Genomic DNA, 25,592 nt, shown 5'->3' with positions numbered 1-25,592 from the left:
CGCAGGATCCTACGCAGTGCCGTAGGGGACCGCACCGCCACTTCCCAGCAAATTAGGGACACTGTTGCTCCTGGGGTATCGGCGAGGACCATTCGTAACCGTCTCCATGAAGCTGGGCTACGGTCCCGCACACCGTTAGGCCGTCTTCCGCTCACGCCCCAACATCGTGCAGCCCGCCTCCAGTGGTGTCGCGACAGGCGTGAATGGAGGGACGAATGGAGACGTGTCGTCTTCAGCGATGAGAGTCGCTTCTGCCTTGGTGCCAATGATGATCGTATGCGTGTTTGGCGCCGTGCAGGTGAGCGCCACAATCAGGACTGCATACGACCGAGGCACACAGGGCCAACACCCGGCATCATGGTGTGGGGAGCGATCTCCTACACTGGCCGTACACCACTGGTGATCGTCGAGGGGACACTGAATAGTGCACGGTACATCCAAACCGTCATCTAACCCATCGTTCTACCATTCCTAGACCGGCAAGGGAACTTGCTGTTCCAACAGGACAATGCACGTCCGCATGTATCCCGTGCCACCCAACGTGCTCTAGAAGGTGTAAGTCAACTACCCTGGCCAGCAAGATCTCCGGATCTGTCCCCCATTGAGCATGTTTGGGACTGGATGAAGCGTCGTCTCACGCGGTCTGCACGTCCAGCACGAACGCTGGTCCAACTGAGGCGCCAGGTGGAAATGGCATGGCAAGCCGTTCCACAGGACTACATCCAGCATCTCTACGATCGTCTCCATGGGAGAATAGCAGCCTGCATTGCTGCGAAAGGTGGATATACACTGTACTAGTGCCGACATTGTGCATGCTCTGTTGCCTGTGTCTATGTGCCTGTGGTTCTGTCAGTGTGATCATGTGATGTATCCGACCCCAGGAATGTGTCAATAAAGTTTCCCCTTCCTGGGACAATGAATTCACGGTGTTCTTATTTCAATTTCCAGGAGTGTATAATTATTCTGTACCTATTTTCCATACTGGGATAGCACAAACATATGGAGACACCAGAAACACACGACATTACTATGCCTAATACGGTGCAGGCACACGGCCGGTATTCAAAACAGCTTCCAGCCGTCTCGGAACGGTTTTCAGAGGAATCTTATTGTTAATGAGAAAGACTGACATGTTCAGCTAACGGCGACGTAGTTGAATAGAGATCACGCACCTTTCTCTCCAAAGTAGACTGCAGTAGTTCAATAATACTGACAACTGGCGTTTGGTGGCTATGAGAGATGCCAAAATTCATCTTCGTGCTCATGAAAACCGTCCTGGATGATGTGAGCTCCGTGAACAGGGATCCTGTCGTCTTGAAACGCAGCGTGACCCATTGGGAGGCAAACATGAGATGGACCTGATCAGCCAGAATGGCCATGTAATCCTTGGTCGTAATGCGATCTTGCACAGTCACCATGGGGCCCGTGGAATATCATAATAAATCTACTCAAGTCATCACTGAATGCCCACCATATATCTCCCTTGGGACGTAAACTTGGCCAGAACAACGAATACTAATTTTGTACCATTAAAACTTTATTTTTAATAATCTACGATTTTCCCATCCCTTGCAACGCGGAAACTGTAAGTTATAGAATAGAACTGAATCGGAATTTATTTGCAGGGAATTTAATGTAGTTTAATTTTGTATGGGTAACATTATGGGTAGAAGGTGTCGATTATTCAAGAAAAACGTAAGAAAGTGACATTTAAACGCAATCCACCCCACCTACCACCATCACCAATCCCACGCTCACACCCTACGGGTCAGGAAGTTTCAGTATATAGTTGATAGCATTATATACAAAAATTTGCGATTACTGGATTCTTTTTCCCAATTGCCTCCGCTGAATGGACTGTTGAAACATACGGAAATTTTCAGACTTCATGACGTCTCCATGACATAATTCGATCAACTGAAGTACCACATTCCCCGTGGAAAGCTCCTGACGATGGCGACATGTGAATTCATCGAAAGCCAGACATTAAGTATAAATCTATCGCGACGAGAAATACATTTATCCAAGAAAGTCGCTGCGAAGAATTTTTCTGAAATTAGGATCTAATTAACTTAAAATGTTTATATTCCAATCTAAAATTTCCATCATACGTTTTTAACTGTGTGTGTGTGTGTGTGTGTGTGTGTGTGTGTGTGTGTGTGTGTGTGTGTGCGTGTGTGTGTGGTTGAGAGAGAGAGAGAGGGGGGGGGAGGGAGGGAGAGAGAGAGTGTGTCATATATATTGAAATAACTGTCCTCATAACAGTTTGCAGGAAATGATTTTTCTGAGGATGGTGGGTCGATAATGTGTGCAGACCAGAATATTCAAAAAGAAAGAATCTGTTCAACTTATTCGGCTCTCTACATTGAAGTGCCAAAGAAGCTGGTATAGGCATGCGTATTACAGTACAGAGATATGTAAACAGGCAGAATACGGCGCTACGTTCGCAACGCCTATTTAAGACAACAAGTATCTGGCACAGTTGTCAGATCGGTTACCGCTGCACAATGGCATGTCACCAAGATGTGAGTCCGAACGCGGCGTTATAGTCGGCGCACGAGCGATGAAGTGGGGATTTTTCCATACGACCATTTCACGAGGTACCGTAAATATCAGGTATCCGGTAAAACATCAAATCGCCGGCATCGCTGCGGCCCGGAAAAGATCCTGCAAGAACGGGATCATCGACGACTGAAGAGAATCGTTCAGCGTGACAGATGTGCAACCCTTCCGTAAATTGCTGCAGATTTCAATGCTAGGCCATCAACAAGCCTCAGCGTGCGAACCATTCAACGTAGATACGATATGGGCTTTCGGAGCCGAGCGCCTACTCGTGTACACTTGATGATTACACGACACAAAGCTTTACCCTTCGCCTAGGCCCGTTAACACCGACATTCGATTCCTGATAACTGGAAATATGTTGCCTAGTCGGACGACTCTCGTTTCAGATTGTATCGAGCGGATTGGCATTTTCGGGTATGAAGACAATTTCATGAGTCCAAGGACCTTGCATGTCAGCAGGGGACTGTTCAAGCTGGTGGAAGCTCTATAATGGTGTGGGACATGTGGCATTGGAGTGGTATGGGACACCTGATATGTGTAGATACGACTCTCCCAGGTGACACGTGCGTAATCATCCTGTCTGATCACCTGCATCCATTCATGTCTTTTGTGCATTCCGAAGGACTTGGGCAATTACAGCAGGATAGTGCGACACCCCAAATGTTCAGAATTTTACAGAGTGGCTCGCGCAACACTCTTCTAAGATTAAACACATCCCGTGGGCACCAAATTCCTCAGACATGAACATTATTCAACATAACTGGGATGCCTTGCAACGCGCTGTTCAGAAGAGATCTCCACCCGCTCGTACTTTTACGGATTTATGGACAACTCTGCACGCTTCATGGTGTCATTTCCCTCCAGCACTACTTCAGACATTAGTCGAGTCAATGCCACGTCGTGTTGCGGCACTTTTGCGTACTCGCGGGGATTCAAATAGTTCAAATAGCTCTGAGCACTATGGGACTTAACATCTGAGGTCATCAGTCCCCTAGAACTTAGAACTACTTAAACCTAACTAACCTAAGGACATCACACACATCCATGCCAGAGGCAGAATTCGAACCTGCGACCGTAGCGGTCGCGCGGTTCCAGACTGAAGCGCCTAGAACCGCTAGGCCACACCGGCCGGCACTCGCGGGGACCCTACACAATATTAGGCAAGTGTACCAGTTTTTTGGTTCTTCAGTGTATATTACTAAAGGAACTATTTGGTACGTGCTGTAAACTCCCAGTTTCAGGTTGTCTATCTCGAGGCTCCCAGGCCAATAGATATTCGATTTTCACTATTTAATCCACATACTGATCAAACTAAAAATTATGTTGAACGTTTAACACAGTAAGACATGTATTGTTTGGAACTGTGCGTAAGCCTTGAGGCAGTGCACCTCATGGCGTGCAAATTACCCAGACAGTATTCATCCAGTATTTGAGAATGAGATGACTTAACGCCTTCCAACGAACTTTACACATAATTCCAAACTTTTGAGCTACTTTTTCTCGCTGACACCGCTCACAAAATAATGAAAGGAAGAAAGTTTATCATTTATTCATTTTAACTTTTCATGCAGTAAGACTTAAATACTAGAAATGTTTTAATTTATTATTTATTTAATACTAATTGTGTTCGTATCACATTTTGCGGACATTACCCACTGAATGTTTCTGCAAAATTATATCATTGCACGACACATAATTAGGTAGGTATGACGTCCTAGTCATGGAGATGCGTGAGAACTAGCTTCTCCTTAAAAAGGAGCGCATATTATACAGATTTTATCCGTCCAGTGTTCAATAACGGAAGCACTCACCGACATACAACAAACTTTAAACATAATTTAAACCTGCAGTAGTTTAAAAGAAACATGCCTTTTGGATGCTGTACGTGAGCTCTTTTCTTTAACTTGTGTACGTAGACTTGGTTCAAAAATGGTTCAAATGGCTCTGAGCCCTATGGGACTCAACTGCTGTGGTCATAAGTCCCCTAGAACTTAGAACTACTTAAACCTAACTAACCTAAGGACAGCACACAACACCCAGCCATCACGAGGCAGAGAAAATCCCTGACCCCGCCGGGAATCGAACCCGGGAACCCGGGCGTGGGAAGCGAGAACGCTACCGCACGATCACGAGATGCGGGCTACGTAGACTTGTTTCGCCTTGTTTCAAAGAGATTTTCAGTGAACGTTCTGAAATATTACACGATTTTCTCGTGTGCATATACAGGTTATCGTTTGCACATAAGGAGCAACAAACAATTGGCATAATAGGAATGTAGTCAAGAAATTAAACAAAAAATTAAATATATACAGTCAATAACCACTATATGCACACAGTCACAAACAACAGAATAAGAAAAGAAGACACGAATAAGTACACACAGCCACAGGACAACAGCGGCACAAAGAATACCTGAAAAAAGAAAGAAGATGAAGATGGTACACAATGACATGCAAGCTCAAACTCACATATAAAATAAATAACATTTTCAAAAGACAAGGTATAAACACAGCATTCGAAGTAGACAATTCAATCAAAAGGTACTTTCCACAAATAAAAAATGGCACAGAGATCTGTCTGAAAGCAGAAATATACCAAATGCAGTGGAACACACGTAATGGAAAGTATGCATGGCAAATCAGCAGAACATTGAACTCCCGGTAGAAAGAATGTATCAGAGGACGGATATATGGGACAAGTCACTCAACTTTTGCAGAAATTTTAGGAGAAAATAATCACAAACGTACTGCAAGAGAGAATGACCTGAAAATAACCAGAATAAATAACGAAAGGCACATCCTAACCTTACAAGAAAATTATCATATATATATATATATGAAACAAAGGCTGAAAAGAAGCTACTAGTAAATGACCATGTGAATATGACTAACTATTCACTGTTTATACCCACTAAGGATATAATAGACAAATGTCACGAAAGATGATCACAATTCTCATTTCTCTGCTACATAAATAAATGAAAAATGAAAAGGAAAAAAACGGCAATAAAAACAAGTAAATACAAAATAAAATAACAAAAATAAATAAATAATAAGATAAGAAATAAGAAGATTGCACACACACACACACACACAAACACACACACACACACACAAAGACATACATCAAATCTTACATCTGTACACGTACAGCTAAACTGAAAGCACAGAAGCAAATTTCACTCGAAAAGCAGAAAATGACAGTTATAGTGGTATATTTCGAAAACAGAAGGACCACAAGTAAAACTGGGAGCTTTCAGCAATTTACGACATGAGAGAAAGCTTTTTGTCTTATTTACGGTGTTGCAAAAAGAATATACGTATTTCGAATGCATATATTTATTAAACTTTAATACATACGATATGAAACTTTACACACATATTTACGAACCTCTTAAGTTCAGATGACATATGTTCAATATGTCCTCCAACTGGTTCAAATGGTTTAAATGGCTCTGAGCACTATGGGACTTAACATTTGAGGTCATCAGTCCCCTAGAACTTAGAACTACTTAAATCTAACTAACCTAAGGACATCACACACATCCATGCCCTAGGCAGGATTCGAACCTCCGAGCGTAGCAGCAGCGCGGTTCCGGAATGAAGCGACTATAACCGCTCGGCCACAGCGGCCGGCTTCAATATGTCATCCATCAGCGACACGAACAATATCACATCGATACTCAATTTCTTCCATACTTGCTCGGATGTCCTTCGTCACTGATGTTATGGCAGTACAGATCCGGTTCGTCTACTCTTCCAGGTTCTGTGGGAGTGGTGGTACATAACGTTGTCCTCAACGAAACCCCACAGGAAGAAGTCAGAGGGTGTCAAATTTGGTGACCGTGGAGCACAGCTGAGACATGCTAAGTTGCCAGCTCCTTGACGACCAGTCCAACGGTTCGGTGGAGTTTCATTCAGATATTCACGCACTTGGCGACTCCAGTGAGAGGGTGTCCGTCTTGTTGAAAAATGAAGCTGTCTTTGCACAGCCTCGGAAACAACCAGTTTAGTAGCATAGCAAGATACTGCTGACTGTTAATCGTGTTTCCACCAAAGAAGAATGGACCGTAAACAGATGATCGGGATATCGCACAAAACACATTGCCTTTGAGCGAATCTCGTACATGTTCAATGGCTGCATGTTGGTTCTGTACGCCCGAAATTCGAACACTGTGTTTGTTTACCTGACCACTAACATGGGAAGTCGGTTCATCACTGAACGCGATGCGTTGCGCGAAAGTGTTATCATTGTCAATAGCACCAAGAAACTCGTTACAAAATGCCAAGCTTTTGCATTTGTCATCAGGACGCAAAGCTTGTAACAGCTGTATTTTGTACGGCTTGTAAACCAACCGACGTCTCAAAACAGCCAAATTGTGGTTCTAGGCAGTTGTAACTCCCGACTGGCACGAAGAGTTGACTTTGAAGGACCACGTTGGAAAGCAGTTTAAATTCGTGCACCATTTTCTTCAGGAACACGACGGCGGCCAGGACTCTTTGCTTTACATACACATCTTGTATCTAGAAACTGTCGATACCATCTGCGAATGTTCCACCCATTCGGAGGATCAATTGGGTACCTCAAACTGAAACGCCTTTGCACTGTAATCACGGAATTGCACTACGCAAACTCGAGAACACAAAATGATTTCTACATCTACAGCCACACGGTTACTCTGCAATTCACACTTAAGTGCCTGGCAGAGAGTTCATCGAACCATTTTCATATTACTTCTCTACCATTCCATTCTCGAATGACGCGTGGGAAAAAGGAACACGTAAATCTTCCGTTAGAGTTCTGATTTCTCTTATTTTATTATGATGATCATTTCTCCCTACGTAGGTGGGTGTCACCAAAATATTTACGCATTCGAAAGAGAAAGTTGGTGACTGAAATTTCGTAAATAGATCTCATCGCAAAGAAAACCGCCTTTGTTTCAGTGACTGCCACCCCAAATCGTGTATCATATCAGTGACACTCTCACACCTGTTGTGCGATAACACGAAACGAGCTGGCCTTCTTTGCAATTTTTCGATGTCCTCCGTCAATCCTATCTTGTAAGGATCCCATACCGTGCAGCAATATTCCAGCAGAGGACGGACAAGTGTAATGTAGGCTGTCTCTTTAGTGGGTTTTTCACATCTTCTAAGTGTTTTGCCAACAAAGCGCAGTCTTTGTTTCGCCTTCCCCACAATATTATCTGTGTGGTCTTTCCAATTTAAGTTGCTCGTAATTGTAATTCCTAGGTATTTAGTCGAATTGACAGCCCTTAGATTTGTGCAATTTATCGTTTCCACATAATTTATCGGATTTCCTTTAGTACCCATGTGGATGACCTCGCACTTTTCTTTGTTTAGTGCTAATTGCCACATTTCGCACCATACAGAAACTGTCTCTAGATCATTTTGTAATTGTAATTGATCGTCTGATGATTTTGTACTGCAGCGGAGCAGCCATTTTAAACACGTAACTGTTACTGAGCAAAACAGAACACAACTGAAATCTAGCGGCTATTTTCGTAAACTAGACTATGTATTATTTTCTCCAAAAGCCGAGCCGAGGCGCAGCGACCGATAGTTTGGACAAAATAATACATTGTAATACGTATAATCTTTTTGAGACACCCTGTATAATAAAATGGTCGTTGATCTGGAGTATATTTCCATTTTATTTGTAAAAACTCCAATGAACAGTTTTAAATCTATAACTTGTATGTACAAACTATAACCTATAGGTGCAAACGAGAAAATCGTATAATATTTCAGGTCATCCATTGAAGATATCTCGCAACAAAGGCGAAACGCGTCTGGGTGCGTAAGTTAATCTTTATGTGCAGCAAGAAAAAGACATTTTTATTTTAAACTACTGCAATGTACATAAGGCTGTTATGAAAATGGCCACCACAAGATTACCGTTATAGCTTAAAACCTTTTCTGTTTCTCACGTATGGTACTTTGAAGCTGTTTTACACACAGCAGCTCGATTATTCAGAAAAAGGACAGTAGTGATACGGTATTTCCTGGTGTAGACTAATTGTGCAGCAGGCGTAATGAGGCGCCGTCTGCTATATGGAGCGGACACCAACGAGCGCTTCCGATTGCGCATGCGCGCTGCGACGTGGGGTGAGTGTGCGCGCCGCTCATTAGCAGCTGCTAATGGCGCCTGCCCCATGCGCCACACGTAGGACTCGAGTCGGCCGCCCGCGCACTTCCGCTGCCCTTCGGCCGCGCTCGGCCGTAATGTGGCCGTTCACTCGCCACCGGCCTCGCCACGCCCACCTCCTGCTCACACCGGGCTTTAGTGCGGGGGCGGAGACGCACACGAATTGTAAGCAGACGGGGATCGGCGTGTGAGGTCCACACGGCCAGCTCAACCAGTTTAGTTAGTGCTAAGCGTCTCGGCGCTGTCGAGGCAGCTGCGGTTTTCGCAGAGGTCAATAGAAATAATTGAAGATCGTCCGAGGACTGAGAAAACTTGAAAATGAAATGGGCTGACAAGCGAAGATGAAAGTGTAGAAATGAAGTTTTCCGAATAATCGGATACTAACAACGGATGTGCAGTACAAGATGTTTCACTTATGACGTAAGCGTTGCGTCCAGTGTTGCACAAGAACCAAAACCACAGTAGGAAGGAGGTGTGGGTGGTGGTCAGATTTCGCTCATCTTGAACTGACATTGCTTCCTGACTTTGGTGTACAGTGTATCGGCTTTAGCCGGAAGGTTACACGATTTATGAACGACCTAGGAGAGAAGTTCCAGAAAATCACTGCAGCTGAAAGAACTATGCACGAACTAGTAACTGTGGTATCATGTATCGATACCACCCCACGGGCATCATGGCAACAGAATATGAATTTTCGGTCTTCTGCCGACAGCGGTCACGCGGGAGCTGCATAAACCAACCGCGCACTTTGTACTTCGAGCGCCCTCTGCCTCTGCAGTACGGGACGGCCGACGACAGCCGCTCAGACCAAGTCGTGTTCGGAGAGACATCGCTACATGAAGCTAAGCAGACACCGCTCAGTCGCGGCTCCGTCACCATCGTTGTTGCTGTTGTAGTAGCTGGACCCGATTTCCTGTTGCATCATTTTTAACTAGTCCTCATACGTTTGGAGAAATACAAGTTAAACAAATCTTCTTTTCGCTGTATACTTGTTCAGTAATCACATCTGCCCCTTTTCAGCTTTCCTACGACGACAGTTTCCGCACCACTCTGCAGCACAACTGTCCTTACCATTGTGTATGAAGTCGTACACAACAGAAGTAAAACCTTTCACTTGTGAATGATCAACCCAGATCCTGATGCTACACTCCAGTATTGCACGTAGCTGTTTCGCCCAAGTTTAACGTCCCCGTACCAAAAACTGATCGCCACGATTAGTTTCACGTGCCTTCTCCTTTAGATACTATGGAGAAGTGGAGAAGTTCGGAATTTAATTCCGGCCGTGGTCCAAACCTACTGCAATCAGAAATGTTACGCAACCACCTTTCCTTCTTTGTCGGACAAGTAACTGTAATATCGTAGGTTACCGATACTCCCTTGGCGCTTCGATGAAGATTCCTGTACATGCCTTGAGCAGCGCTTTGAACATCGACACCACTAGGATGACCTGAGCAATAATGAACCTCGAAGTCACCGACCAATGAAGACCGCCAGGGTGCTGTTACTAGCGGCTGCCATCTGGGCATCTTCTTCTAGTTCGAAATTAGTTCCGTGTTGCTAGTTTGTGCCGAACATTATACCTAACTGTTGAAAACTAGCTCTGTCGGCAAATATTTAATGTAGACACAAGCACGCACGCCCATGTCGGGGTTCTGCTTAGAGCAAGCCACTGCTGCCACAAGTTGTCAACAGTGTAGCAGTTCTTCAGCAACAAAGTGAGAAAAATATATTTAGTTAGAGTGCACTTGTATCAAGTAATCTTTTGCTCACCTTTCCAGATTGCGTCGTAGCTGCTCTACATCCTCCGTATAGATTTGAAATCTGTGAACAGACGTGCAGTGTGAGTCACGCGGAAGATGGGTGCCGTCAGATGGCTCGAGTCAATGTAGTTTATATGCCGTATGGAAGATGTCACTAACTGACTGGCAGTGTTGGAGCTGCGATGAAAATACTGTCAATTTTATTTCCAGTTTTGTTTGTTTAGTTTTCTAATTTTATTACTACTATTGTGTTTCGTAATGAGAGTGAAAGAAGGTGTGAATGTTAAATACTATTTCATATAAAGTTTTTATACTACACATTTAAGTAACTGGTCACGTGAGGAGTGTTCGAGAATGACGTGTGTGTTCGTCATCACACTGAAATATATTATAAACTATTTCGTCAGTTTATGGTACTGGAGAAATGAGATTATGAGTTCTGAAAACTAGTTTTCTGAAAAGGGAATTAAATTTAGGTTTTTTGGGTTTTTCCAAATTTATTTATCGCAATTTACTATTCTGATTCACTGATAAATTTTGAGTGGTTCTGCATATATGTGCGGGATTGAGCGGGCTTCATGCTGCATTCGGATTGGCTGTGATGTTTCTCAATGGTTCTGCATATATGTGCGGGATTGAGCGGGCTTCATGCTGCATTCGGATTGGCTGTGATGTTTCTCTGCCAATAAGAAATTAGCATATTCGTGTGTTTTATGGGAACTTAAATCTTCTTTATGTAGAGAGCAGAGTGAGGGCTTGGGTCTCGTGGTGATCTGACGTATGGATATATGCCCCTTTGAAAATCATTAATATCGTGATATTTTTGTACCAGAGTATTTGAGAAGTGCCATAAAGAGTGGACGTTCGATTTAAAGGACACTGTGAAATTCAGAATTTTTAGTGATGTTTTAAATAAGTAATTCCGCGTGGCGTATTGCTTACTCGCGAACTTGCACAATTTGTTCCGTGAGACTGATACCAGCAACATTTGAGAAAGCAGTTCTGCAAGAAACAATCCGTTTGTAAACTTTCGGTGAAGGATTACCATAAATTGACTACGGCTATAAATGAGGTGTGCGTGTGGACTTCTCAGACTATGTACAGTTTAGAGTACAGCTTGGTAGTGACTGGTGTATGAAAGCCTATCGTAACAGAGTGGAATATTATGCACACAAATAATTTCATTTAACTATTTCCTTCCACCGCCAAAACAATTTTAGTGCGCCTTGAGATTATGGTGTGTACAGCTGTTTTTTTTTTCTATAGCTTTTCCCAGCTGAGGAATGCATGTCAGCATCTTTAAGTAGGCGTGCGTGTGTAAGAAGAAATTTTGGAACTTTGCAAATCACACTGCGTCGCCACAAGATTCCTATGGCGTCAGGTTCCTTTGGACACCTTCCACCCATTTATCGTTAGCACTTAGAACGTAACATTTCACTCCTCGGAACATAATGGCTACCGATACGCATCATAACGGTGGTGAAAAGTTCTTCCATTAGGATTCGAACTAGTTATCTCCGAGGCGTTGCGGACCTCCGAGAAAGCCTTGCAATAGCGTTCTCGGCTACGAAGGGGGGTTGTGAACGACGAGTTAGACACAAAATTTAAATTCACTCGAGCAGACGACCAGAGCTTTAAACTTGTGGCGCGATGATTACTTGCTCTCACGCTACCGCTGTAAGCAAACATAAACGCAAACAAAACGGCTCTCACGCTCCATCCTCCACCCATTAGTTCAACGGTGAACGCCATCACCATCTACATCTACATCTACATCTACATCCACATACATACTCCGCAAGACACAGTATGGTGCGTGGTGGAGGGTAGCCTGTACCGCTACTTGTCATTTACTTTTCTGTTCCACTCACAAATAGAACGAGGGAAAGCGACTGTCTGTGTGCCCCTGCATGAGCCCTGATCTTAATGGTCCTTACGCGAAATGTACGTTGGCAACAGTTGAACCGTTCTACTGTCATCCACAAATGCCACTTCTCTAAATTTTCTCAATAGTGCTTCTCGAAAAGAACTGTCGCCTTCCTCCAGTGAATCCCATTCGCGTTCCTGAAGCATTTCTATAACACTTGAGTGTTGTTCGAACCTTCCCGTAACTAAACTGCTCGATGTCTTCCTTTAAACCGACGTGGTGCGGATTCCAAACACTCGAACAGTAATCAACAATGGGTTGCACTAGCACGCGTTCTCCATTAAAGATGAACCTAAATTTCCCAAAATTCTACCAAAAAACAGAATCGGCTATTCACCTTCCCTACCACAATTCTTAAATTCTCATTCCATTTAACACTGCTTTGCAACGTTAAGCCTACAAATTTAATCGACGTGATTGTGTCAAGCAACACACCACTTATACTGATGGTGACGTCATTCAACAGCCAGTGATCAACAACTACGACGCAGGAAGTACTGTTCTCAAATTGATACAATTTTGACAGTGCACCACGAACCTACAGCTTTCTATTATTCGTCTCAGCTCTGCATCTCTCATCGACCCCATTCCTATGCTAACGTTTCCTGGCTCTCCGTCTCTCCAAAATTCTACAAAGCCCTTGAAATTTTACAAAAATATTGTCTCAGGTTCGCCTTCCTACGCCAACCAATCCCCTTTTTACATATTCTTCTCTCTTGGAGCACTTTTGGACCTAATACTTAACTCGGAAAACCCAATCCAAGCACCTGATGACCTACCTCTAATCATCACTCGAGGTACCATGCTGCCCCGTTGAATCTACACCCAACCTTCTCTGCACCGCCATACCTTATCCATCATCTACCGCTCTAACTTTAACCAACTCCTACTACTGAAACAGAAAGTCTATGGCAAGATTTACCGTTCCTTCCAGCCCCAGTCAAGAGCGCTCCATCTCACTCCATACTTCCGTTTCGTCGGTCTTGCATTATATAAATATTAATTCTTTACTTCGGTTTCAGAGAGCCCTGTTGTGGTACCCTTCATTTTACCAGCATCGCCAGCATGATAAGTTTCGTGCAAACCAACATGCCTATTTATCATAACAGTATCATATCCGATATTGCCCTTTAATAACAGCTTAAAGTCATCTATAAATTTATAAAAATCCTCAAAGAATATTCTCGAATATGTATTTTAAATCTGAATTTACTTCATATTTTTTATGTAACTAAACGTTTGTTACACATGTGAACCCGTCAGCTGAATACCGGTTCTACACGTTGCCAGCCTGCCCACCTCCTTCCCCCTTGTGAGAAATGATAATAATCGTAAAGAGAGAGAGAAAACAGTGCGACGCATTGTGCAAACAGTTATCGGAATATGACCGAAACTTCCGATCAGAAGATTTTACAAGAACGATGCAGTATCACGAAGTACTTTTATCTGATGCGCGACAGCCTAAGTTCTTAAATAAGCGTCAGTCAACTGTACGTTTGTGTACGGAGATTATTTTGAGAGTTTCATCTACTTCTTTCCTTACGTTGCAAAAATGTTTAGAAACACGCTGCATGTTACATTTTTGAAAATTATAAATGTATCGATTTTCTTGAAGTAGTAGTTCCACAGCTTCACTTTATTGTTTCAGGGTGGTCACAGCCCTATTTTCAATCACCACTTGTTGCAGTCAATCAAACCGTCATGGTGGAACCTGGTGTCATCACTGATCTCCTTCAAGATCCAATCTTGCAATCAGCCATTTATCAAGATGGGGCCTGGCTTCATCATGGCTCTGTGGCCTCATTTTCAAGTACTCAGTCTTGAAAATCAGTCAAGCTGTCAATCTGGATCTTTTCCTCATCTTTGGTGTAACTGTGATCCAATTCTCAAGCGTCTATTTTTGTAATGAGCTAAGCTGTCCAGCTAGAACGTGCAATCATGATTGATCTAACTTCTGTCACATTCTCAAGCGCTCATTCTCTAGTAACTTATCTGTCTAGCTGGAACCTGGAATCACCAATGTTCTACCTGTGCCCCCAGTCTCAAGTGCTTACGTTTGTAATGAGCCAAGATTTCAATCTGATACCTGGAATCCTAATCGGTCTAGCTGTGGTCTGATATTCAGGGGCCCATTTTTTTTAATAACATGTGAAGCTAGAGTATGGAACAATCTTTGGTCTAATTATGGCCCCATTCTCAAGCACACATTTTCTAATCACCTGTTTGTCTAGGTGGAACTGGAATTATCAATGGTCTAACTATGTTTCCACTATGATGTGCTCATTTATATAATGTGTTGAGTGGTACTTAAGTAAATAAATTAGTGAAATCAAAGTGAAGTAGAAATTAGAATATAAATGAAAAACTTAGTTTACTTTAGAAGAATTACACACTGGCAAACAGTGGGCAGAACAGCAGAGCAGAAGAGACAATGACCATGAAGTCAGCAAGTTCCACATAAGCGCACGCTGTCGATTCAGCCGTCAGGGCATCGACCGGCTCATGTGTTTCTCGGTTTTCACATGTGAGCAAAGGCCCTCGCCTATATTCCAAGAGCCAATGACCGACATCAAGAAGATTCTTCGAGAAGCTTTTCAACGTGACAGAAGAGCCAATGACCGGCTCACGTGTTTCTCAGTCGTCACATGTGATCAAAGGGGCCCTCGCCTACATTCCAAGAGCCAATGACCGACGTTAAGAAGATTCTTCGAGAAGCTTTTCAACGTGACAGAAGAGGCAATGACCTTGAAGTCGTTCACCTCCAATAAACTGAAGTGAATAAATACGCGAGATGCAGTGAGCCTGACAGACGAAGGAAGTGAAGAAGAGTAGCAGTAGTTTTCAGTCAGTTTCGGTGCTGAAGACCGTCATGCAAGAAGAGACTACATCATGCACAGACGCACCAAGTCCGCCACTGTAATGGAATAGCAAGCAGCAGCCTCGGCGCAAGAAGACAGAAGTTAAAAGGTATTTGAAGACGGATTTTTACGTACCCGGGTGACTCGTGAGGACGGGAAGGAGACGGCCTCACATCAGCAGTCACCTGTGAGCTGGGATGACGATCTGACAGCCGAAGACTGGCAAGTGGGAGTCCGTTGTTCGAGTCCGGGACACTGGCCTTCCCCCGCCGCGCCGCTCCGCTGGCTGACGCACAACACACGCGGTCGCTTTGAGAAGAGAAACACTGGGACGCCACATCCAAGGTATCACCATCCGATGCACGACTTCGCTCGCAATAATTAAACGCTGCGCGTCTCCAGTCAACTGGGCGAGACGGCGACACAAGATACACACTGCCACGCGTAATGAGACGCCGCCGCTGCCGCAGCAGAAGGCTCCGCAAACGAAACAGCTGCCGCTCTCCGAGCCAGAACATCGAGTAAGAAAACAGTTGTACAAATCTTCAATAAAAGTTATCTTATGTAAAAATGCTGTTTCATTCTACCTCATACCTGAGCCAAGGAAGAACCCACCCTGCCGACATGTTGTTAAGAGAGAAAAAATTAATTAATTTAGTATTTTCACCCTGACAGAATGCTTTAGAATCAAATGCCTTTTGCAGTAATGCTCATCCTGGCAATTGACTAGCATCAAAAGCGAAAACCCAGTTACATTTAGTGACAGAACTGCTACATTTGGTGTCAGAGAAAAAACCCTTGGCTCAATATAAGGTGTGAAGGACAGTCAGTAAAGGTCCACAGTTAGTATTGTTTAATGTGTGAAAGGATATAGGTTTGCATAGCAGTCGTAATATTTTCTTTAATTAGAAGTGTATTTTCTCTCATGATTTTAAGAGTTTGTCGAAAATATTTAAACATATTTTTCATTCAGTGTCGTAAGATTGTGTAACTAACAGTTTGTAAAATTATGAGACGAAATCGTACAAAGTCAGAGTCAGCACCACAAGCGGTTTCTACTGAGGAAGCTATTCAGAGCTTAGTTAATCAGAGAGCACAGCTTAAAAGTGATAATAATGCATTATTTAAACAGTTGAGTGAGGTTAGGCAAACCAGTTCAATCCCTCCCATCCTAGATTCCTCAGCAGCAGCCTTGGTAACTCCTTTTTCAGGTAAACCTGGCGAGGACATAACAGTCTTTTTTGATGATTTAGTAGCAGCTGCAAAGTTTGGATCATGGTCAGATGAACAGCTCTTACAAATGACAAAGTTAAGATTGCTAGGAGAGGCTAAAGCACACGTATTATACCATGAAGAATTACAGAATGCTCCAACATTTGAGGAATTGAAGAAAGGGTTGCTTAAACGTTTTCAAAAACAGAACAGCTGTAGATTTTATAGGGAACAGTTAAACGCTATCACTCAGAGGCAAAACGAGTCGTTAGAAAGTTTTGTAGATAGGATTAGAAAAGTTAATATTAACACCTATCAGTTGACAACTAGTGATGAAGCAAAAAAGTTATTTTACAAGAGGCAGAAGATAGAGTTCTGGATACATTTTTACGTGGGTTACCTCCTGAAACGTCCCGTCGTGTCAGGGCAGAGATTCCTAAAAATTTAGCGGAAGCTGTATCTGTGGCGACGGCTTTCGAAGAAATAGACATTGCCACCAGATACAAGGAGAAGCGAAATGTATTTTCAGTAGGAGTACGATGTTTTAGGTGCGATGGACAGGGACATATAGCAAAAAATTGCAGATAACCTAAATGCACTAATTGTCAAAGAATAGGTCACACATTCAAGGATTGCAGGTCTAAGAAAGATTTTGGAAATAGAAATCAGTTAAACTCAAACGGGAATGTCGGAGCCGCCGCCAGGCGTTCCCAATAAAATTTCATGCCATTAAGGCGAATGTGAAGGCGGAATACTGGTTATCTGCTACCATACATGATAAAGAGGCAAGGATACTGGTGGATACAGGCGCAAACGTATCAATAGTGAGTAATGAATGTATTGGAGAAAAGAAATATGACCCTCCAAGGTATAGATTGAATGGGGTAGGAGGAGGTACAGTGAAGTCATTAGGACGTACATCATTGATTTTCTATATTCACGGTGTACAATTTCAAGAAGATGTAGAAGTGGTAACAAAGGTAACTGACGGGTACGACGCGATCCTAGGGTTGGATTTCCTGAATAAACATCATGCTAAAATCGACCTCAGACAGCACACTGTGGAACAGCGGAATAGTGTTTCAGCTAGGTGACACCGCTGCAAAGGGCCCACTGCCGCAAGATTTCCCCAACCGGAAGGCGAAATCAACTACACTGCGTGCAACGTCCTTGAAGGTTGATTTGCGGGATCAGATACCATCTGGCTCAGGAAGACTTTTCTGGATGACCGTTGACCCCGAGGTACCTACAGATACAATATGTCTAATAGAGCCATTAGAGGAAAATGAGGAATTAGATGTATCACATTGTTTTGTACGTAGAAGTGTTGTACGGGTACAAGACATTGAGGGAGAAAGAAAAGTACCGATACATATTGACAATTTCGGAGTGGACGACAAAGAGTTGCATAAGGGAATATTAGTAGCTACAGTCAATACTTTTGAAGAAGAAGATTTCATTTGGTCAGATATTACTGATGGTCAGAAACCAGACGCCTATAAAACCGCATTACGCCAGAAGATTGAGCATTTGAAAGGAAATGATATAGACACGATAGAAGCAGTTTTAGTTGAGTTCCAAGATTTATTTAATGCAGAAGGTCCACTGCCAGCAACAGATATCACACAGCATAGGATCCCAACAGGAAATAGCCCCCCAGTTTATAGGAAGCCTTATAGAGTTCCGCATCACTTACAGCCAGTACTGGATGAATTTTTAGAACAGCATCTAAATTATGGAATTATAGAATATTCTGAATCGGCTTATAATTCAAATATTGTAATTATTCCAAAGAAGTCTCCCGACGGTACGAAACGATATAGATTTTGTTGTGACTACAGACACCTTAACAAACAAACAATCTCAGATGTTTATCCTCTTCCAAACATTACAGATATCATTAACAGTTTGGGTAACAGTAAATACTTTTCTCAACAATCGATCCACGTAGCGGATATCATCAATTGGAAGTTGCACCTGAAGATAGGTATAAAACAGCATTTTCTACCCCTGGAGGCCACTGGCAATTTAAAAGAATGCCTTTCGGTTTGAAAAATGCACCAGCAACTTTTCAAAGACTCCTCGATGGAGTATTGCGAGGAATCAAAACTCAGCCATGTTGTGTATATCTAGACGATATTATTGTATTCTCCAAAGACGTTAATGAACATGCTGTGCGTCTGCGTAATGTTTTTCAGAGACTTAGAAAAGCTAAATTAACATTAAATATGGAAAAATGTAGTTTTGCATTGACAGAGGTTACATACCTAGGGCACGTCATTAGTGAAAAGGGAATTAAAACAGATCCTCGATTAATTTCGGCAGTTAAGGACGTCCCAACACCACAGCGCCTTAAGGAAGTACAAAGTTTCATTGGTCTCGCATCGTATTACCGAAAATATGTTCAAAATTTTGCTGAAATTGCCCGACCCTTAACCCAATTATTGAAAAATGGTGCAAAATTTCATTGGTGTGAAGATTGTGAATCAGCATTTCAAACCCTTAAAGATAAGTTAACACACAGTCCAGTATTAGCCTACCAAGATTATAATAAAGTATTTATTTTATCCTGTGGCGCAAGTGGTCCCTCAGTAGGAGTTGTTTTGAGTCAGAATATTAATGGCGCGGAAAAACCCATAGCCTACGCTTCGAGACAACTAACAACGGCAGAAAGAAATTATTCCACAAAGGAGAAAGAATTGTTAAGTGTTATTTATGGCATCAAATACTTTAAATGCTACTTGTATGGTAGGAAATTCAAGGTTATTACAGACCACGCAGCTTTAAAATGGTTGCTTGGTTTAAAGTATCCATCTAGTCGTCTCACCCGTTGGGCCCTATGTCTTTCCGAAATGGATTTCGAAGTTATCCATAAACCAGGCAAAAAACACACGAATGCAGATTGCCTAAGTCGGAAAATAGCACTTTTGGAAGCAACAGGCCGAGATACTGAGGACTGGAGAAAGGCACAAAATGAGGATACAGAATGCAAAATATACGCAACTCAAAATCAATTTTGCTTTGAAGATGCTGTAATATGCCATAAAACAAAACTTGGACTGCGAATTGTTGTTCCCCGACACCTTAGACAAGAAATAATGGCAGAGACCCACGATCATATCCTTGCAGGACACGGTGGACAGCAGACAACCGAAAGACGCGTAGCAGAGCGATTTTGGTGGCAAACCAGAAAGCAGGATGTTGCGCAGTACGTTCGTAATTGCATTGCGTGCGCACAATGAGCTGAACTTTCTCGTTAAAAAATACCCTTACAGAGGCTCCCCGAGGCTTCATGTCCATTTCAAATCTGTGGACTGGATCTCTACGGGCTATTTCATAAAACACCTGCTGGTAATAAGTATGTTCTTACAATTATAGATCACTTTTCACGCTATTTAGCTATGGTGAGTCTCCCAGATCAGCAAGCAAATACAGTTCCCCAAGCTTTAGTTAACAACTGGATACTTAAATTTGGCATACCTGAAGCTATTATCACAGATCAGGGATCTAATTTTATGTCTGAAATAGTGAAACAGCTCTGCCACTTACTAAAAATACGTAAATTACGCACAACTCCGTTACACCCTCAGTGCAACGGACGCACAGAAAGGGTTCATCGGACAATTGGTAAGATGCTTAGTTATTATATTAACGAACAACATTCTAATTGAGATACGTATTTACCAATAATCGTATCGGTATACAACGCCAAAACGCATGAAGCAACTGGCATGTCACCTTATGAAGTGGTCTATGGGAGAAAAATGCCGTCCCCTTTCGATGTAATCAGGCAGAAAAACGGAAAAGTCGGAGAAACAGTAAGAGATTTCAGTCGAATGATGAAGGATGTATGGAAAAAGGTTCAAAAATCTAATACAATGGCTTCGGAACGACAGGAAAGATTAGGTAATGCCCAAGCTAAATATCCAAATTACAAAATCGGTCAGTGGGTGATGCTGTCAACCCCATACATTGCGAAAGGAAAAACGAAGAAATTTGTAACAAACTACAGAGGTCCTTATTAAATTATTGAGATCACGTCACCAGTCAACGTTAAACTGCAACTGCCCACCCGAACTACCATTGTGCATACAAGTCGTTTAAAACCTTTTAAGGGCGCTCCAGATGTAATTCCTTCAACAATAGTGTCTGCTTTTCCGAAGGGTGGAGGAAGTACCCAAAAAGGAAAAAGAGTGGCCACGCCAGCACAACATAACAGACATGGCACCATACAATCTTCGACCAAGAGTGCGAATGTCTTAGTGGAATCTTAGTAGACTGTGGATAATATACAAATGTAAATAATTAATAAATGATAATGGTTTATTTTTTAAGAAAAAAACATTGAACGTAGAAACATGTAGATCTTGTAGTTAACAACGTATTCCTTCTTTTCTTTGTTTTTGATCTTCCTAGGTTGGTAGGTCTGTAACCATATTGTTTGCTTTTTTCAGAAGACGCCATGCAAACATTTCCTACACAAAACCTATCCTATCCTACCTCAATTGCTCCCTTGACAATTCCCATCTGAAGTCATTAGATATGTTCATAAACTCGCAGCAAGGCAAAATTGATGCCAATGTTATGATGCAACATGTCTTAAAATTAAAAAGTGAACACAAAACTAAAATTATAATGCTACGAACGGGTATATCTGGAACCTTTGTGTTGGTGTTTCTGCTTTGTACAGTTTTTTTTTTATTTAAGACGAAAAAATAAGCCAAATCATAATATGACACTTCATCAAATCCCTGTTAACTGGATACCACACTCTTAATTGGTGTACTTCAGTGGTTACTTTTGAGCATTAGTGTATTAATTTTGTTTATTGTACTTCAATCTTTATTAAACAGTCTCATGTTAAAATAAATAATACTGTAGAATAGATATTCTTTCATCAATATAGAGTAGATTAAACAGGTGTTGCTATGTAACTTTCTAAGTGAATAATCTATTTTTGTGTATTCATTGTCATCAAGATTTGTTACACTTATTATAACCATTTATGTGTGAACTATGTGATTCATGAGCTTACAGTGCTTTAGTAAAGCGATAAAGTATTTTCAACATACTTAATGTGAAGCGTGTGTAATTGTCATCCAAAGTTTTCATTGCTTGTGTTAATGCTTTTGCCGTGTGAAGAGTGGAGGAATGTTGAGTGGTAAATTCGAGGGCGAATTTCTCCGAAGTGTGGAGGAATGTTGAGTGGTACTTAAGTAAATAAATTAGTGAAATCAAAGTGAAGTAGAAATTAGAATATAAATGAAAAACTTAGTTTACTTTAGAAGAATTACACACTGGCAAACAGTGGGCAGAACAGCAGAGCAGAAGAGACAATGACCATGAAGTCAGCAAGTTCCACATAAGCGCACGCGGTCGATTCAGCCGTCAGGGCATCGCCCAATCGGCTCACGTGTTTCTCAGTTGTCACATGTGAGCAAAGGCCCTCGCCTACATTCCAAGAGCCAATGACTGTCGTCAAAAAGATTCTTTGAGAAGCTTTTCAACGTGACAGAAGAGCCAATGACCGGCTCACGTGTTTCTCAGTCGTCACATGTGATCAAAGGCCCTCGCCTACATTCCAAGAGCCAATGACTGACGTTAAGAAGATTCTTCGAGAAGCTTTTCAACGTGACAGAAGAGGCAATGACCGTGAAGTCGTTCACCTCCAATAAACTGAAGTGAATAAATACGCGAGACGCAATGAGCCTGACAGACAAAGGAAGTTAAGAAGAGTAGCAGTAGTTTTTAGTCAGTTTCGGTGCTGAAGACCGTCATGCAAGAAGAGACTACATCATGCACAGATGCACCAAGTCCGCCGCTGTAATGGAATAGCAAGCAGCAGCCTCGGTGCCAGAAGACAGAAGTTAAAAGGTATTTGAAGACGGATTTTTACGTACCCGGGTGACTCGTGAGGACGGGAAGGAGATGGCCTCACATCAGCAGTCACCTGTGAGCTGGGATGACGATCTGACAGCCGAAGACTGGCAAGTGGGAGTCCGTTGTTCGAGTCCAGGACACTGGCCTTCCCCCGCCGCGCCACTTCGCTTGCTGACGCACAACACACACGGTTGCTTAGAGAAGAGAAACACTGGGACGCCACAACCAAGGTATCACCATCCGATGCATGACTTCGCTCGCAATAATTAAACGGGCCACCTCACGCTGCGTGTCTCCAGTCAACTGGGCGAGACGGCGACACGAGATACACACTGCCACGCGTAATCAGACGCTGCCACTGCTGCAGAAGAAGGCTCCGCAAACGACACAGCTGCCGCTCTCCGAGCCAGAACATCGAGTAAGAAAACAGTTGTACAAATCTTCAATAAAAGTTATCTTATGTAAAAATGCTGTTTCATTCTACCTCATACCTGAGCCAAGGAAGAACCCACCCTGCCCACATGTTGTTAAGAGAGAAAAATTAATTAGCTTAGTATTTTCACCCTGACAGAATGCTTTAGAATCAAATGCCCTTTGCAGTAATGCTCATCCTGGCAATTGACTAGCATCAAAAGGGAAAACCCAGTTACATTTAGTGACATAACTGTTACAAATGGGTGAAGCTGTCAAGCTGGGGCCTAGTACCATCATTGGTCTTGTGCCCCATATCAAGTGCCCTTTTTTCTAACAAGTAGCTGGGACATTGAGTCGTCTTTGGTCTAACTGTGGTCCCATTCTCAAGCACCCATTTTTGTAATGATGTGTCAAGCCAGAAGCTGGAATCATGAATGAACTATAACTCCAGTCTCAAGGGCCCATTCTCACAGGCTGTCAGGGTCTCAGATTGGAAGCTCACATCATTATTAGTCCAAGCATGCTACTCTCAAACAGTTGTTTTCATAATCAGCCAAGCTGCCAAGTTGTGACCTAGTATTGTTATCAGAGTAACTGTGACCAACCTCAACAGCTTAGCTGATTACTATAACTTAATACTTGAGAATGGAACTGCGCCACTGAAACTACTCACAAGGTATGAAATACAAATAACTTAATAATTGAGTGTATGTGTGTAACCTTTGAATGGATTTCAATCAGATTTGGCAAAGAAGTAGCAGGCCTCACAAGTATCAGCACTGTGGCGTATATAACATCCTAGCTCCAATAGGAGTAGAGATACGAGCAAAAACATGTTCTTTCCATTACCCAACATATAGGCAGCCCTGCATGACAGGCATGTTGTGTGGGAACATTAGTGGGCTGCCAAATCAATCTGCTTTGCAGGGCAGCCTACATGTCAGAGGCCAGAAGTGGCTTTTCTGGGTGCCAACATGTAGACTGCTTACATGATGGGAATGATTGTTTGTGTAGTATCAGCCTGCTTTGTCGACCTGCTTTGCATGGTGGCTCCTACACCAGGGATAAATAGATTATTTTCAAGCCCCTGATGTGTAGTCTGTCTTGCGTGATCCATGTGTTGTGGAATCAGCTTGCTTTATTAAACAGCACTGCAGGGGCTACACTTGGTAATGAAAATGACAGGGGCAATTTTGAAATGGACAGAAGAGGGGACGGACAGAGTGAGCAGGAGAAGGAAATAGATAGATGGAGGCAGGTGGAAGATGTATATGGGTAATGGTCAGGTGGAAACGGAAGAAGGAGTGGTGAAGATGAAAAGAGAAAGGGAAGGATATGGTCAGGTGGGATAGAGGAAGATATGGTGGGAAAAGAGAGGGGGAGCCCGCCCCCAGGAAGAATTCCCCTCTGCTAATATAATGGAGAAAATCATGCATCGCACTGTAAAGTCTCCTTTGTAGGGTGACAATTGGAGGATTCCTAGGTAACTCGGGAATAATCCAGAGGAGTGTCGGCAGCCGGAACTGGGCGGCCGATTCCTATTCAGCGCGAGGAGCGGCCGCGTCCTTTCGCTGCGGCTGCGGAGCTCGGGACAGGCGGCGGCGGCGGCGGCGGCGGCGACCCGGCGAGCGACGCCCAGGTTGACGCCACCCGGGCCGCGCCGCGCATCGCAAGTGCCGGGATATCGCTCTCGATATGTGCGGCTCCTGACCGACATGACAAGCGGCCCAGGGGTGGCCACCGGTGCTGCCGCTCTGCGCTGCTCCGAGACGGGCAGCTCACGGCGGCGCCGCGCTCTTTGGGTACTAAGGTACAACGGGTGGTCGGCACACCTCCTGTGGATACCGTAGTCACTAGAGACGATAACCGGCTCAACCGAAAGTAATGAGAACAACTGTGACTTTATTTGAGCTCACCTCAAGTGATTTAAGGAAGTCCTAAGAAAACTAAGGGTGAATTTTCACATGGGTGTGAATTCTGTTCTTACCGAGTGCTTCCAGCACATCTTTCGGCTAAGTCTAGAGTATACACTATTATACATACATTATGTAGCTCGGTGCCAACAAAATATTTTCGCATTCGGAGGAGAAAGTTGGCTATTGAAATTCCGTGAGAAGATTCCACCGCAACGAAAACCTCTTTGTTTTAATTATGTCCACCCAAAATCCTGTATCATTTCAGTGACACCCTCTCCCCGTTTCGCTATAATAGAAAACGTGCCGCCCTTCTTTGAACTATCTGGATGTACTATCTGGTAACAATTCCTCACCGCGCAGCAGTATTCTAAAGGAGGACGGTAAAGCGTAGTGTAGGCAGTCTCTTTAGTAGAACTGTTACATTTTGTAAGTGTCCTGTCAATAAAACGTAGTCTTTAATTAGCCTTCCCCACAACATTTTCTGTATCTTCCTTCCAATTACGTTGTTCATAATTGTAAATGTAGGTATGTAGTTGAATTTACGACCTTTAGATTTTACTGATTTATTGTGTAACCGAAGTTTAACGGGTTGCTTTTAGCACTCATGTGGCTGACATCACACTTTTCGTTATTTCCTATTCAAACCATGGTCGTATAAAGACCCAAGGCCACTACTCTGTTTCCGACTCCTGCCGTTTTCACTTACCCTAACCACACACACACACACACACACACACACACACACACACACACAAACTCGCCATTAAATTGTCATCCCACCTGATCCACAGGGTATACCGGCAGGGTACGACCACAGACAACCCATAACCTTTCCTGACCTTACTGCAACCCAGTGGAAGTCCATCCGATTTCAGTGAATGTGTGATGGTTCTTA

The sequence above is a fragment of the Schistocerca cancellata genome, chromosome 3, assembly GCF_023864275.1.
Source record: "Schistocerca cancellata isolate TAMUIC-IGC-003103 chromosome 3, iqSchCanc2.1, whole genome shotgun sequence".
In the NCBI taxonomy this organism is placed as follows: Eukaryota; Metazoa; Arthropoda; class Insecta; order Orthoptera; family Acrididae; genus Schistocerca; species Schistocerca cancellata.
Note: the sequence above shows the minus strand (reverse complement) of the source record.